This window comes from Semicossyphus pulcher, unplaced genomic scaffold (genome assembly GCF_022749685.1).
Source record: "Semicossyphus pulcher isolate SPU_LCO1_2020_fin unplaced genomic scaffold, fSemPul1.0.p SCAF_12, whole genome shotgun sequence".
In the NCBI taxonomy this organism is placed as follows: Eukaryota; Metazoa; Chordata; class Actinopteri; order Labriformes; family Labridae; genus Semicossyphus; species Semicossyphus pulcher.
Genome location: NW_027211626.1, coordinates 19,695,463 through 19,712,426, shown reverse-complemented (window position 1 = coordinate 19,712,426; position 16,964 = coordinate 19,695,463).

The window sequence follows — 16,964 nt, the reverse complement described above, 5'->3', positions numbered from 1 at the left end:
TCCCTTTAATGATGGTGGCTGTGTGGGGTTTTTTGTGCAGGAGTGTTTCTTTCAATGTGTATCTGAATATGTTGGCACTGCTGCTGCTGTTGCTTGTGTGTGTGTAAGCGTGAGAGAGTGAGAAAGAGTGTGTAGCGTAGTATGTGCCACCAGTGTGCTTGATCAGCAGTCCTGCTGCTATCCCATTAACTCTGCTGCCGCAGGGCATGCCGGTGCGACCCAGAGGACCCTGGGTAACAGCAGGTTCCTGCGAGGTCATTTTCATTCAACCACCTCACTCCAACTGGCCTACTACCGCACTATTCTGTGTGTGTGTGTGTGTGTGTGTGTCTGTGTGTGTGCGTGCGTGTGTGGGTGTGCAAGTGTCACAGAGAGATTAGATGGACATCGTATAAACTGTTTAATGACAGTCACTGGCTTAATGAGATCACAAAACAAATTGCTGTGCAACCAAAATCTGAACAGATACTGAATCCCCCACGACAGACAGAAACCACCGAGTTAGTTGGTGATCATAAAAAAGACCCTTTTTCGTTTTTTATCATATAAATGAATAAAGTGATGCTTTTAAAGAAATTACATATATTTTGTATTTTATGTTTTACGAAAATGTTCAGTCTAAGTTGAAAATCAGACACATAATCAATGGGATGCATCATGAACTGATCATTGGATCATTGATTTATCATTAGAAACTAATCAAAACAGTCCGAATAAGTCCAAACTGAATTGTCATATTCATCTGCCTCTCTTTCCCCTTCTGTTTTAAGTAACCTTGGTAACTTGAAACTTTCAGCTGTCCGTTGTCTTTGCTACAACAGCTGTTGAAAACAGGAAGAGGGTACGTAGCTGTCTGTTGTTTCAGAAAGCAGGTTTAGTGGAAAGCCCGGGTTTGTTAGCCCTGAAATGAGGGAAACCTCACGCTTGCCATTTCAGAAAGCGAGGTAACTTCAACTCTGAGTTGGTTACTATGGTAACTGTGTCTGTGAACCTAACATGGTCGGGAGCAGGTTTTCTTCAGGAAACTCCGAGATTTGCTCTGTCTCCATCCTCTAGGCTATAATATCCTCATTCTACTTCCTCATTGATTCAGCCCGTATCACGTGCATGTTTGAGCGGTTACCGAATTTAGAAACACAAAAGGTTGTGTCTCTGTGGTGCTCTGACTCCTTTACCAATCTATGTCTCCAGCTGAACTACTCAGGGTTGATTGAACTAACTCAAATCAGCTGTTCTGAAACCAAAAAGCCAGCAACTTTCAGCTCAGGGTAAATCAAACCACAGTCTGGGGTTAGACTGAGGGTTTGGAAAATAGGAAGACAAGTTTCTATTCCTTTGAATGTCTTTATCTAATTAACTTTTTCAAAACAACTTTTGAGTCGTTTGAGTAAACACTATAATAACCACTGACAGGTGAAGTGAATAACATTGATTATCTGGGTTACAATGGCACATGTCAGTGGGTGGGATATGTTAGGCAGAAAGTGAACATTTAGTCCTATAAGTTGATGTGTTGGAACCAGGAAAAATGGGCAAGTGTAAAGATGTGATTGACTTTGACGAGGGCCAAATTGTGACGGCTAGACGACTGGGTCAGAGCATCTCCAAAACTGCAGCTCTGTGGGGTGTTCTCAGTCTGAAGTGGTCAGTACCTGACAAAAGTGGTCCATGGTAGGAAAACCAGTGGCAGCAGGGTCATGGCTCTGCTGGGAAACCTTGGGTCCTGCCATTCATGTGAATATTACTTTGACACGTACCACCAACCTAAACATTGTTGCAGACCAAAGTACACCCCTTCATGGAAACGGTATTCCCTAATGGCAGTGGCCTCTTTCAGCAAGACGATGCACCCTGCCTCACTGCAAAATGGTTCAGAAATGGTTTGAGGAACACAACAAAGAGTTCAAGGTGTTGCCAATGTGCTGGACAAACAAGTCCAATCCATGGAGGCTCCACCTCGCAACTTACAGGACTTAAAGGATCTGCTGCTAACGTCAAACAACAGATACCTCAACACACCTTCAGAGGTCTAGATGAGTCGTTGGTGTTTGGAGAAAGAAAATCAGAGGCTGGTCAGGGCTGTTATTGTGGCAAAAGGGGGACCTACACATTAGGCAGGTGGTCATAATGTTATGGCTGATCGGCGTTTGTCACGAAGAAAAAACTATTCAGACGTTCGCACTCACTGAACTGAAGACCATTTGGATATTTGAAGTTTATGTGTATATAGTCCTCGACACAACAATCGCAGGTTCGAATCACGGTCTAGCGATCATTTGGTGCATGTCATCCTCCCCATATTACATATATATTTACAATCTCTCTTCAGCTATCCTATCAAATAAAGGAAAAAGCCAAAAAAAAAATTGTATTGAAGAATTTTGGTTCAAGGCAGGGAAGGTTCCTCAACGAGACTCACTACTTGTGTGGACCACAGATGTCTGAAATCATACACTAAGTGACCAGAAGTATAGGACCATTCTAAAATCAGCTGGAATTGATCTGACTGACAGCTCATTCAAACTCTTGGACAGTATTAAGAAGCTGGTGTGTTCATAGAATTGGCCATATGGTAAGAAGTAAAATGGGTGCATATTGCCTGAGCCCATTAAGCCAAGCTTCTGGCTTATTAAGCCATTAGCATCAAATGAGGAAAATCTATGTAAGACTGAAGAAGTTACAACAGTGTTGGAAGACGGTAGAAAGTTACAGGGAAAACAGGAAAGAGAGAACATAAAAAGAAAAGGAAGCCACACTTACTGAAGGGATGATGAAGCTCAAAATAGCTTAACAGAGGACCTCACAAAGCAACAGCAGTACACCATTGGAAGAGGAGGTTTAAATTATGTGCTCAAGTGTACAATTTAATGTAAAATACTATTAATCACAACAAGTATGCTAAATTTGTTCTGTTACATTAAGATTAGATTCAGCTTTTTGACCACATGGAGTCCTTCACTGCATTTGCAGATGGGAAAAAAAACACTTGGCCAAAGTAGTGCTTTTAGCAACTGTGTCAAAGTAGTTGCTAAAAGTAGTGTTTGAGCAGATGCACGGCAACAAACTGTGGTTCACACTGTGGCATTGAGAAGACGCAGCATGCAGTTATCAACTGTTATTACTGGCCTGGAAGGGAAGCTGATCTCGCCAATTGGGGTAAATCAGATTATTTTGTCAAGTGGGTATTTACTTAAAAACCCTGAGGAGGATTAGAAAGGTATGGTTACTAGTTGCTTTAAAATGCAGTAGTGACAATTATATAAATGATCACCTGCAGCTAGATGATACTGAGTGGGACACTCTTCTCGAGGCTGTCTGCAAACACAGACATTGGACTCTTGTAGTAAGTGCACTTACTCCCTGCATCCCTGTAAATGCAACTTTATTGACAGCTGTGAAAATCTTGTTTATTAACCTAAAAGTACAATTTTGGACCCTGGTGAGCATTTTATTTAAACAAAACTGAAAGGACACTAACCTGCATTATGGCAAAGCTGCTGTTGAATGTAGACTACTGTATATGAGGTGATCAAACACTCCATTCCAAGACATTTGCCCTCACCAACCTCACTGCAAATCTGAATATATTATAGAGCTGTGCCACATTGAGAGTGCATTAATTATTTCAAAATAAAACTTGAATTTATCTCTCTTCTTTCAGATTAAAAGCACATTATGTTCATTGTGATTTCACTGTGTGTGTGTGTGTGTGTGTGTGTGTGTGTGTGTGTGTGGCAAAGCCATCAATGACATCTTGTGTTCAGCCAGCTCATCAGCAGATTAAATGGTTGTCCTCTTCGTTCTTCTTTCCACCTGACACTAAGTCCTTTCACTTCCTGGACACAATCACTACTCAGCACCTCAAGTAGGGGCTGAACGTCATTAGCTGTACCACGAAGGCTCAGCAGAGGATGTACTTCCTGCAGCAGCTGAAGGTTTCAACCTGCCAAAGTAAATAATGGTGAACTTCTAACCCACAATCAGAGTCCATCCTCACCTCCATCATCATCTGGCACACTGCCGGGGACAAGAGGAGCCTGCAGCACATTATTCAACATTCTGATTTATATTCCTGGAGAACTGGTCAGTTCATGTCTCTATTTTTGCAAAGAAGTGTTGGCTAAAGTATTTGCTCTAGCTTTTCTGCCTTTGTATGAAGGCTGAAAAAAAAAAGTTTTCTTCTTGGAAGAGAAATGTTGTCTGACTCTGGTCCGTCTTAAATTCCTTTTTTGTTGTCTTGCTGATGAGCAACCCTAAAACTTCAATATTTCTTCAACTTTTCACATTTCTTTCTTTTGCACAAAACAAATCCTTACAGTGACAGGACACTGGCAAGGAGTAGGCTAGGTGTTGGAGGAGCTAGGTTTTTATCCCAGGTCTCTAGTGACTTTATCTTTCATAGGTAATATGTGCTTTTGAAAGCTCTATGCACCCATCTTAACTCTTCTCAGCTTAAATATTTTTAAAAATTTTAATTAATTTTAACTTTTAAAGACAGAGACAATTTTACATTTTATCTCATCATGCCTGGATGACTGTAACTGCCTTTGCTTGAATCAAAAATCTATTGATCGACTCCAGACTGATTAGAGCTCAGCTGCTAGGCTTTAAACCAGAACCCAAAAACATGGCATTGCCCCAATTTTAACCACACTGGCTCCCAGTATGTTTTAGGATAGATTTTTTTACTGATTACTTTTAAGGCTCTCCGTGGCCTTTCTCCCAGCCCGGGTTGATGGTAGCTCAGTCTGTAGGGACCTGGTTTTGGAACCCGAGGGTGAAGTCCAGGTAAGGACCAAGCATGGAATTGGGGCTGATAGCTGTTAAATGCCCTTAAGCAAGGCACCAAATCCCCCAACTGCCAGGGGCATGTCCAGCCCCCTCATGTTGACATCTCCCCATTAATGCATGTCCATAGGAACCTGTGTGTGCATGTGTGTTAGGGATGTGCATTTGGATTTTTTTTTTTTTGACCCGTTAACCAACAATGTTAACGGTCATCAGGACCAAAACCTCACGACACAGGAAGCTCTCCATCACGCACGCTCATTTTGATCATTGCTCTCCCTAATACTCGCAGAAACACACACACCCAACTAAGAGGTACATTTATTATTATCCTTGGACATAACTACCTTTGGCACCGAAAAACGTGCCGACAGATATTAATACACTGTCCTGTGTCCATTTTACGCATGCATGTGAGCATTCAGCCATGTGATCCAGCTGCAACAATGAGTAAATAAATATTTACAGCCTACCTTTTTTTGGTGGTCAGCACGCAGAACTTTAATAAACATGAGATCCTGTCTGGACCTGACAGCGTGTCTGGAGTTGTGAATAATTAATGAGTTACGCTGCTGTACCTCAGCCGTAATATTACGTTTCGTTTCTGCTCAAAATCAGTGAACACTTTAACAACAGGCTATGGAAACATGAAATAAAAAGGCCAGGCCTATACCAGTCTTTATTACGTAGGAGAAAGTTTGTCTTCTGGTTTTGGTGAAGAAATAGAAATATGTTGACATGCTGTGGGATAATTCTGGTGCGCAGTCTGTTGACCAGCGGCGGAGAATCCGTGCTCAGACGGTACCGTCATGTCCCAGGAGCAGAGATATGCAACAAAGCTTTGTTTTTTCAGTTTTTGAACTGTTTAACTGCTTGTTTCATTTTGCGTTCCTCTCAGGCTCAGCTCAGCTAACGACAACAAATTGTGCGTTTCCCAAATATATATGTATATTAAAAAGGCAACATTTTATTTAACCGTTTAACTGGTTAAAGTGCACATCCCTAATGTGTGTATTTCGAGCTTATGTGCGTGTAGCATGTTTGTAACAACAGAGTAAAAAAATTGATTTTGAAGTAGGTCTTCTTCTTCCTCTTCTACATGTCTGACCTCTTAGCACCATACCAGCTGACGCGTGTGTTGAGATCTTTGGGCAGTGGTCTTCTTAGTGCTCCACATGCCAGGCTGAAAACTAAAGGGGACAGAGCGGTTGCTGTCCATGAGGAATGATCCACCAGAGGAGATCAGGTCAGCTGAATCAGTGATCTCTTTTAAATCCCTTCTTAAAACTCTCTTTAATGATAAATAAAAGTTTGTTTTAAGAAGGGATTTTTTCTTAATCTTTGGTATTACGCATGATTTCATTTCTGCCCATTTTAATTTGCTGCCTTTATGAAGCACTTTTTAAAGTATAAATAGAGAATGAAAAAAACATTTATTGTATCTTCATCATTTTAGCGTGCTCATTTTTGTAAAGTTAGGGTTTGGGTAAATTTTTTTTTTTTCCCCGCTTTTGGAGAGATATGGGGTACATTCTGCTGCACATGTGAACAATGGATTATGGGATGGATCCACTAACCATACAATCAAGTTCAGTGTGTTTTGTTAACAACGCTATAACTACATACCACACTGATCCAAGTTGATCAAATAAAGCACTTGGTATGTGTGCATCTGTGTTTGCTGAATGTCAGGGCTGTTCTTAATTTGCCATAAAAAACTAGCAACCCAATTTGGCTGCTGTTTCACTGCTTTGTGTGTTACACAATTAACGTCAGTTTGTACTATATGCGCATTTATCTTGAGTGTAGGATTTCAACAGGCTTAAACAATATGACACAAAACAGTGATGATGTGCTGCAAGAGAAAAGCTTCAGAAGGTGCATCTCAATAAATTCTGCTCGTTTAACGGAAAGAAAGAGAGAGATACGTTTCCATGGGACCGTGCGGTTTGTTCACAGGTGTGATTAATGAAATATTCCTTTCCTGAATTACGGTTTTAAAATGGTTCAACAATGACTATCATCTTTGTGAGTCAATTACACGTGGTGAGGGCAGGAGAATATTGGTTGTTTCTTGGCCACAGCTGTCGTGCATTTGGGAAATGAGGTGCAATCAGGGGGAACGTACCAGCTGACATCCACATCAAGGGGAGACAAAAGCCCAGCAGTTTGGAACACTGTTTACCTATTCTTACTATACTTACTCTAAAGACCCTATATTTAAGGAGTATATCAATGTTTTCAAGATGCAGAGTGGAATAAATTGAATAATCAGTTTGTAAGGCCTCAGCTGTCCAGATCTTATACCTCTTCTTAACTCAGTTTTGACACTTTAATGAAGTTCCCTGAGCTGCTACATCCCACAACAACAGTCTTCTGATGCCTTCACTTTACTTTCGAAGGGACACTTCCTGTTCTTTTTTCTTTAGTTATTCCACATTGATGTGTGATGCAGTCAGCAGTCGGTTCCAGCAGACAACCTTGTCTGATTTTGTTGTCAGTCCAAGTCTGCTAGACCCATTTCAGCTTCACAGTATCTAGACGCTGTCTGATGGTGAAGGCAACAGTGCCAGTTATTCTTTGTTTTTTATGCAACATCTTTGAAACTCAGTCTTTGATGCTTCAAAGTAATAATAGCTTGCCTTTTGTCAGTTGTGAGCTGACTTTGCCTGTTATTGATGCCTGCTGAGATTCCACAAAAGACTGCAACTTTTATTTTTCAGGAACCAAGTAATTCAGAGTTCTTCGATCCTCTGCAAGCCGGTCAGCCAGTTCGCACACCCAATTCAACAAACATGACAGGTGGCTTAATGACCCAATGCTTCAGAATATGACACTTATCCCTCAAGCTAAATTGCTGGAAACTGTCCACTTGTGAGCTGTTTTATAGCTGTCATGTTAGCAAGTTACTTACGTAAGTAACTTTAGTAAACAAGTTTGTTGGTCTCTTAAAGAACTTATTTACTTACTTACTATTACCACCTTCTACTTACTTATTAACCATTCAAACTATCGTCTTTTTTGATTTTATAGAACTCGCAGGAGCCTATTAACTGGAAAAGAGTTTGGGGAAATGTGGCGCTATCATCTGGTAATTATAACTGTCAAATGATACATTTCAAATTCATCCATAGATTGTATTTAACTCCCAGGAAACGCTTCCAATTTCCAGCTTTGCCTCACTCCCATTTGCATACAGGTTAATTGTAATGAAGGTGGAACCTTTGTACATGTAATGTTGGACCTAACCCAGTAGTTTATGTGCCTAAATATAATCGAGCTGTTTTGTGTTAGTTTTTAAGCTAAGCTTCTATATTCATGCTTCAGAAGTAACAAGCTAAAGCCAGTTCTTGAGGCCACCCACACAGTTTTCACTCCAGTGGGTAAGCTTGATGTTGTCTTATGGTTGACATTTGTATGCAGCAACACAGCTATTGTTTCCCACTTCATGTGTTTTGGGCCTTTGAGCCTGAATCTGCATCCTGCATCATGCAAACAAATATGTACAAGAAAAGTTTTCCTTTCTATACTTTTTTAAAAATAAAAAAAAATAAATGCATGAAATAAGGATTGAACTGCTCCCAAACAAAACTGAGATGTGATCTCTTTAAATAATTCTGGAATAACACTGGAAAATTGCTTAATTTAATTGTGTTGAATCCAATAATATATTCCCTTCGTTATCATGGCACAATAAATAATCATTTTCAGATGACAGGAGGGGCAGGTTGCCCTGCAGCAGGTCGAGCTTTATATCATCTTTATCACTTCTTACAGCTTCATCGTTTATCTCTTACTCACAACACTGTCGTATAATTGGGTCAGACCTAATTGCTCTATTGTCCTCTGGCTCAGGTTGAAATGGATGTAATTAGAGCTAGGTCACTTTCACAATGGGTCTTTATTAGCTTATGTACGTCAAATTTGGCTAACAGAGGAACAGGTCCAATTCAAAACAGTGTCAACCAAAGAAAACCCTCTTTAATCCCTTGCTTGCTTGTATGGAAGAGATGTTTATGACAGCTCATAGCCAGTTGCTGTAAACGTGTTCCAGCCGGTCGAAATAAAAGAAGCAAAAGATGGAGTGCAACCTCTTTTCTACATTGGAGTCAATTTGTATTTCTGAGGTTGAGCACCATCTTTCAGCTCACACCTGCTGACATTTTTTGATTTATACATTACATGTCTCTCAGAAGACTATTTCAAAAGGCTTGCTCCCTCTCTGTCTCTCCAACGCTCACACTGACGTCAACACCGAAACCTGTTCTTTTGGGTCAGGGGCAGGCTTTGAATCCATTCTCACATAAGCTGTGATTGAAAGTTGGAAAAAAAAATTAAATGCCTCAGGAGTGTGAGTGTAGCTGCAGGCCAGATAAAGCATGTCCCTATTTCTTCTACAGCGATATCAGCGCGTTGGGAAGTCTTCAGGGTAAAGGTTATCAACAAATCCTCCTACAGCACAGGATGATGACAGTCTACTTGTCCTTTAAAAACCTCTAATACCTGATAATATCCAGCCGTCTTTTTGAAAGAGGAGCAGCAGTGGATGTACTCGAGACTTATTCATCGTATTCTGGAGATGAGTTGTCTTGCCCATAAACCCTGTTCATACATATATTTCTCTTAATGGATTGTGCAGTAAAAGTGTTTCACACAAACTTTCACAGGTGTCTAACCCCTGAGGTTGTGCCTACCTCCAGCTGAAGAATGACCTATTCAAAACACCAAATGATGTGGATTGACTGTAAAAACCATTCTCCGGTCTACAATGCTGTTACTCAAAGCGTTTTCACTTTTCATCTGACAGCAGGCAGAGAAAAAAGGTCAGGAAGAAGCAAAGGCAGATCAGAAAAGTGTACAAAGAGAAGCAAACCTTTTCAGGAAAGACAAGAAACAGTGTTTCTGACAGGATGCCAACGGAAACTCTTACAATTGGCTATTGCAGCTATATTTCCACTTAAGTCATACTGCCAAAAACATCTATTCTGTTACCATAGTGTGTTTGCCAAAATCATGCCAGTTTTAATTAAAAATACTCAATAATACAAATCAGAAATATGCCTCATTACTAGTAGACGACCAGGGACCTTTCGTAGATGCTGACTCATCTTCCTGGCAAACTCTAACTTCCTGGCGAGGTGTTCTTTTTTGATCACAGACTGTTCCTTCCTTACATCATAGGTGCCAACGTGGAATTAGATGTTGCTACAGATAGTGTGGGTGTGTTCCTTCAGAGTTCCCAGAGTCTCCCCCAACAGAATGCCAGCACCTGCAGATTAGCCTCGATGTTGGACATTAACAGGCGGTCCGGAAATGGATTAACACGTACAGTAAGATGATCGGACAGGGATCAGGTTGATATGGGCCAGTAGGCATTGGAAAGAGCTTTGCGAGGCTGATGAGAGAAGTTGGAATAAGTGAGCAGGTGGGCAGTAAAGTGATGATGAATGGGGAACAAGTGGGTGGAAAGGTAGATGTAGAAGTCTCAAGTCAGACATATACTTGCTTTTTAATCTTGCATTTGCATACACAACCAGCTGCGTCATGAACCTAATTGTTCACATACTTGACTATGTACTACGCTTGTTACTGGAGGACAAGCGGAGCGCTCAAGTATGCAACTACCATATGTGCGGGATGTAAACAACATGGCAACACTCGCGGAGGTTTCTATTATGTTCATTCTGAGATCGCAGCAGAAAAATTGACAGCTTTTGTGTGTTTGGTGGACAGAACACACTGTCGGCACCGTCCCAACTCTGTTTCTCCAACATTATCCTCTGTGCATGGTCCTGGACCTAGTTTCGCAGGTTTCCACGTCCACTTCTAAACTTATGTGTCCAGCTATTGATCAGCATGTTTGTTGTATCATATAGATGTAGATATTGCAGACTTGATTTATCGGCTTGTCTTCAAAACTTTCTGCCAATGTTGTCCCTGCTGCTGTGTTGACCCTGTCACATCCACTCTGCCTCTACACTGCCCCCACAGTTCATCTGCACACTGCATCTCGCATAGCGTTAGTTCTTGAGGACGTGTAAAGCTGACGCTCCAAACAAATGCAGGGAAGGCATGGCGGCCATCATGTGAACATGTAGTTAAAGCAAGTATATCTCCAGCCTTAGAAGGTTTAGGGCACTCCGAGGACAGGTAGGGCGTGACAATGACGGCAAGGGAAGGCAGGTGCCTGGGAAGGGGGCTGTTTCTTCAGCCTCCTTCCCAGAACAAGCAGAATGGACAAAACTGCACTGAGGTAGCCATTGTTTAAGGGTGTCCTACAGAACCCCACAAGATTTTTTATCAATTGTAAAATATTTAATTGAAGAGAAATTGAGATTTCTGCACACTGGATTAATGCTTCCATATTGATCGAATTGAAAAAAGAAAATTAACACTGCTATGGTCAATACATTGCCTTTTGAGGAACAACTCCTGGTATCTTTATTGAATGTGTTATTTTGCAGCTTTTCAAAATAGAGGGTACAACAGAGTATTTTTTTGGAAGGATATTCATGGAGTCAAATTCAAAGGAGTTTGGCCCAATGGATGGTACACGTGTGGTGCAGGAGAAGAAGTACTCCCTCCCATATCCCCTGCGGTGGTCCTTTTGGCATTTACCTTAGAGATGTTTGACCTTTGTAAGGGCTGGAACTTCAGGCCCCCACAGTGCTCAGAATTGTGGTTTGTTACCTTATTTATTCTGAAAGTTGTGTCCTCAGGATGGGCTATCCAGAGCCCCAGGGGCTTGTGTTTGATGCAAAACTCTACTCAGCTTCACAGATGATGCCTGTTAGCTGAGCAAGCTGGGACATGATGACAGACAAGTATAACTGGAGCATACACTCTGAAAGAACAGAAAAGGGAGGGAAACACTACCACAAAAGCTTTTATTACTTACACAGCTTTTTTGACATGTCAGCTCCAAAGAGCAGAGGTCAATATGATCCCTGAAGAGTTCTGTCACAGTGGAAGGCGGAGCAGTCAAAGGTCACAAGTCTACAGGCAGCTAGTGCCATATACTGACATGAGGCACCATGACTGACTTTAAAAAGCAGAGCTATTGTGACTGGCTGTCAACCTTAGATTGGTATTTCCATTCAGTGATGTGCTGTAAGTACTAAGTAAACTGTGAGACATACAAATATTTTCAGTATATTCATTACAGACTGTGTGCAACATAAATATGGCCAAACAAGTTGTCTGTGCAAAATGTAATTATGAACCATATACTGTATATGTTTATACGTAGGCATCAACCTTGATTGGCCTATGCAGTTATTATTTAAGAAAAATTTAACGACTTCCTCCATTGCCCCTAACAGCGTGTGGGCTGATTTTTATGTAAAGCACACAGGACGTTTTTTCTGCAAAACGAGGATGTGGCATATCTCTACGCTCGCGAGTACCTCTGCCGACAGCTCATTCTCCGGCACTACAGTCAACCATGTGCAACACGAGACAATGCAAGCAAACGACCGGCATCCACAAAAACACCAACACAAAGTAAAAAAAAAAGTTTTATCTAGTGAAGCCCGTCTGGCCAAACAGGAAAACTAGAGTCAACATCGGCAGGGCATGCGAATCATGGAGACCTTTAATTGCTTTTGGGGATCAAAAGACCCACAACTTATTGTTGTCATAGAAACAAAACCTGCGTGCTGCATTTTTTTTCTCTCCAGCTGCCCTGCCCTGCCTGGCTAATGTTAGCTAATACTTTTAATACCAAATTTGCCGTTTGGTTACGAAGCACAATGCCGGAGTCATGCAGTATATTTATGTTAGAGCTAGTTGGCTTACCTTAGCATGCTTGCTAAGAAAATACTAAAATACTATCTAAGTGTGTATGTAAGTTATCTAGCTTGACAAATAACTTTGCCAGCTAATATGACAAACGGTGTATATTTTGGTAACAGTAAATTATGTAGCAGAACAAAGCAAATGTGTATAACTACCGATTGTTTTCTATTAGCCAATATCGTTGCATTATCTGCTATGTATCTGCTATGCAACATAGCAAAACACTGTCGAGTGGATAACATCAATTAACTCACGCAGACTCCCGGGGCTGATCTGGCTGGTAATTGAGTAATTTGCCCTTTTGGTTACGAAGCATATAGCCAGATCCATGCAGTGTAATTATGTAAGGGGTTGTTCGCTAACCTTAGCATGCTCACTAATGTTAAGACAACCAAAATACTATCCGAGTGTATATGTCAGCGTTGTCAGTGTAGCTTGACAAATAACTTCGCCAGCTAACATAATACCATCTTAGGTATGATGACAAAATGTTGATTTTGGACAACATGATGCCGGTCAATAAACACGTCTTGTCAGTGAAAAGGAAACAGAGCCGGTTAGTTCCAAGATTGAGCATGCTCAGTTTCGTGTGTCTTCGGCAAAAACCCCGGATGCTCGTTCATGTGTGCGAGTGTCCGCACGTGCATGTACAAGAAGGTTGACTGCAGTTCCATTAACAGCCGACCCTGTCACTAGGAATGAGGATTTTCATAAAGTTACATAAAGCATCTTTTAAATGGAAACATTTCCACTAATGGTGAAGTATGACACGGTGAGCAGGACTGTTTGAATCTGCGCAGCGCCTGATTGAGGTTTTCTGTCTTGTCACTGTCATAGTCGGTTGACATTTTCTTTTCCATTCACCGTCTTTAAACACCGCAGTATCCCATTCTGTGTTCTGTTTAATGTTTACTTCATGTGCCGTCTTAAGTTTTGTAGATCTCCCTGTCGTAGTAGCCTACATCTTTTAACCTTTATTGCTTTTCCTCCGCTGTTTTGTCTCTTTTCTTTTCTTTTCTCCCTCTGTAAACAAGCCAACGTCAAATTTACTGGACTTCTTTCAGCAGATTGATATGATTACAGTTAGTCCTCTGGATTGTTTGATTAAAGCCGCATCACTTGCAACAGTCTGTTCTTCCTGTCTGCGTGTTATCAAGAAATAACAGACCTCGATACAATCTTTTTTTATCCCGACACCAGGCCAGCCTAGTGGACTACGGAATGAAAGTGATGGAAATGACTATATTTCTATTTGACGGCCTTATATATCCCATCTCACTGATATTTTGGAACTCTACACAAGAAAACCATATGAATTGATTTGCCTAAAGCTAAAATACTAATCTCTTTGTTTACCGCACATCTACTAATGTTCTCATATTCAAAGGTGTTTTTTATTTGTCCAGCTGCCTCACAGCTATCAGCAGCAGATGAATGTCAGCTGGAGAAGATTCTATGTTATCACATTCTGTATACTCACCACTTTACTATATTGGATAACATATTGGCTTACCCGCGTGGAGACATTGTTTCGTTTATGTGTTACTGTATTTTCATCAGCATATTTTCTGTTCAAATCTCAAGAGGGCTTTTACATTGACAACTGTGTCATTGCATCTGTGTAGGAGTATGAATGTGCATCTAGCTCTGTGTTTGTATGTATCCAGTTTGGTATTTTTGTATTGGAGCGTGTTTGTTAAATTGGTAACTCCCAGGAAGAGGTTGTGGCCTGTCAGTCAGCCGTCACTCACAGGCAGAACAAGAGGTGAAGGCTGACTGTGTGTGAGGAGCAACACGCTGAAGAACAAGACAGGTGCTGGGAAGATAGAGGCAGAAATTGAGAGTGGTTGACAGGAAGGGTATTGTAAACAGAGGCAGGAAAGCAGGGTCAGTTTGGTGCGAAAGGATTAATAGAAAGCAAGGACTTTTCTTGTCCTTCAACAACTAAATAAAGGGTTTAAAATTCAATTCACAGTAGATATAGGTTTTATTGTCCCAGAGAACAATTTGTTTTCAGTCAAAACAACACAGAAAAATATGTAGACATAAATACATTCATACATCCCAGCTCACACCAGTGTCAGACAGGCAGTTGGTTCAGGGCTGCTCTGACAGAAGGGACAAAACTCCTGCTGAAGCAAGCTCTGCTCCAGCATCTCCATCCAGATGGCTGTAACGTGGAGTGTTGACTGAGGGGGTGATCAGTGTCATTTGTTATTGTGAGAGCTCGGCATGTGGCGGCTCTGTGGTTCAGGTCTGAGAGACTTGATGAACGGAGGCCGATGAATTTGGAGGCGGTGCGTGATGTTGATCAAGTTGTCTTTGTTGGAGATGATTAACATGGTAAAGAACTAGAGGTGGCAGTACAGCAGGATGAGTTTAAATCCTATTAGAGGAATGACCAGAGCACCATATTAAACAAGCATACAAAATTATAATATGCTTACCGATACAGAAAGTGGACAGCACTTCTATTTAACTCTTATAACCACAATGAAGACAAAGGCCATCTGGAAACACAAGCATAAGACTTTTATTTATTTAAACATATGCTTCTGGCTTATACACTGATGTAAGTATTCCAGCTTTGAAACATAAAAGAAGCTTCTCTGGAATAGTTTTTGCTGGCTCTGGAAATGCTCCCTTCCACAGGCTGGCAGGGATGTAGCATGGGATGTGCTTGGAGTCAAGAACCTCCCTGTGTAAAAAAAAAACATATATTAATCCATCTTGTTGTCAAACAATCATAAGTGCAGCAATAGTAAAACAACTTTCTCACCTGAACATCTGTAGCTTTGGTGGAATGGATTGAAAATCCATAATTTCCATTGTATTTTTTCATCACATGTAATTCGGATTGGTATGCGAATAGTGATTGGGTCGATGTTGGCCTCCCTCCACAGCACAGCCCGTACCGTATTGTACTACAGTATAAGATACATACAAAATTATGAAAATACCACCTGGACGTCAGCTTCTAGCTATGTGTGTGTATGTAAATGGGTTTCATGCAATTACTGCTATTACTTTAAAGCCAAAGTTCATGTGTGTGTACTGTGTCTCATAAGACCGAATGTTGTAGCAGGAACATTTCCACAAACGTAAGGGCAAATTCCACAGGATCCGTCTCCGGTGTGTTCCGTGTGCACTGCGACCTCCGGAGTCGAACGCGCCCATTCAAGTCAATGCTCGTGATTCCACAGCACATGCCACGGTCCGTCTCAAGCGCGTCCCAGAAGCGTCTCTCCGCTCTGCTCTGTTGAAGTAAATAGAGTGATTTTGTGTTGTAATTTTTTCAGAGCAGTGTTTAAGCTAGCATTGTTTTGTAACCTTTTTTTTCCCTCTGTTGGAGTGGTTTTGTTTTCATAGTTTTTTCGAAAAGAGTGTAGCCTAATTTTATAGCCTTTGTACCCCCCCTCCGTTTGGAGTGCTTTTTGTTATTAAATTTTCATAGTTAATATTCCTCGTCAGAGTAGATCAGTTTTCAGCCTTTTTGTTTCCTCCCTTTGGAGTGATTTTCTGTTGCGTTTTGAATTTGACTTTTTCCTGTTCCTTAAATCTCAGATAGTCTAGAGTTGATAGCCTTTTTTCTTATCACTCTGTTTTAAGAGCTGAATAGTGAATTTCAGAATAAAAGCCTGCTTGATCTGCGCAAACCTCTGCATCTGAGTCCTCTTTTTAGTCCAGGCCTGACAAAGTCTATATTTGACGGAGCTGAACAGAGCAGATCATTCCAAACAGAAAGTCAGACATGAAAATGTGATCTTGCAAATCCAGCTGCTCAGGCCAGCGCTCCGGACCACACATACTTCCTGTGGGCTAGGGTGCACGCCGTCGACAGAACAGAACCGCGGCGTAGACAAAACGCGCTGGACATGGATCCTGTGGGATTGAAGCGTTACACTGGTCACAAATCCTGAAACTGTGAAAAACTGATCGGTGACTTGCTGAAGGTCCTTGAGCACAACCTCCTTGGAATGAGGCTCGAGGAGCCTTTGCCCCTCCTCCTCCAACTTTGGGGCCACCTCAACGGATTATAGTCATAGACTGCAGTATTTCTTTTGGAAAGTATTGTATTTTTCCCATATCGACTTATACCATTATTTCGTCTTACAATATATGTTCCTGGCTGGACAAAGTCAGCCAGATTGTCAAATACAACAAATTTTAGAACAGTAGTGCCATCTGTTATGGCTGCGATTTTGTTGTTAAAGATCTCCATTGGCTTAACCTCATCCTCTACAAAAGGTTCGATTATGACTGCAATGACTTTAACTCTGATCATCGTTTGTTGGTGGATATGAAATGTCTTTGAAGAAGCCATTCTGAAAATACAGACAAGAAAAATGATCTGATAAAATACATCAAAGCAAAAAAGG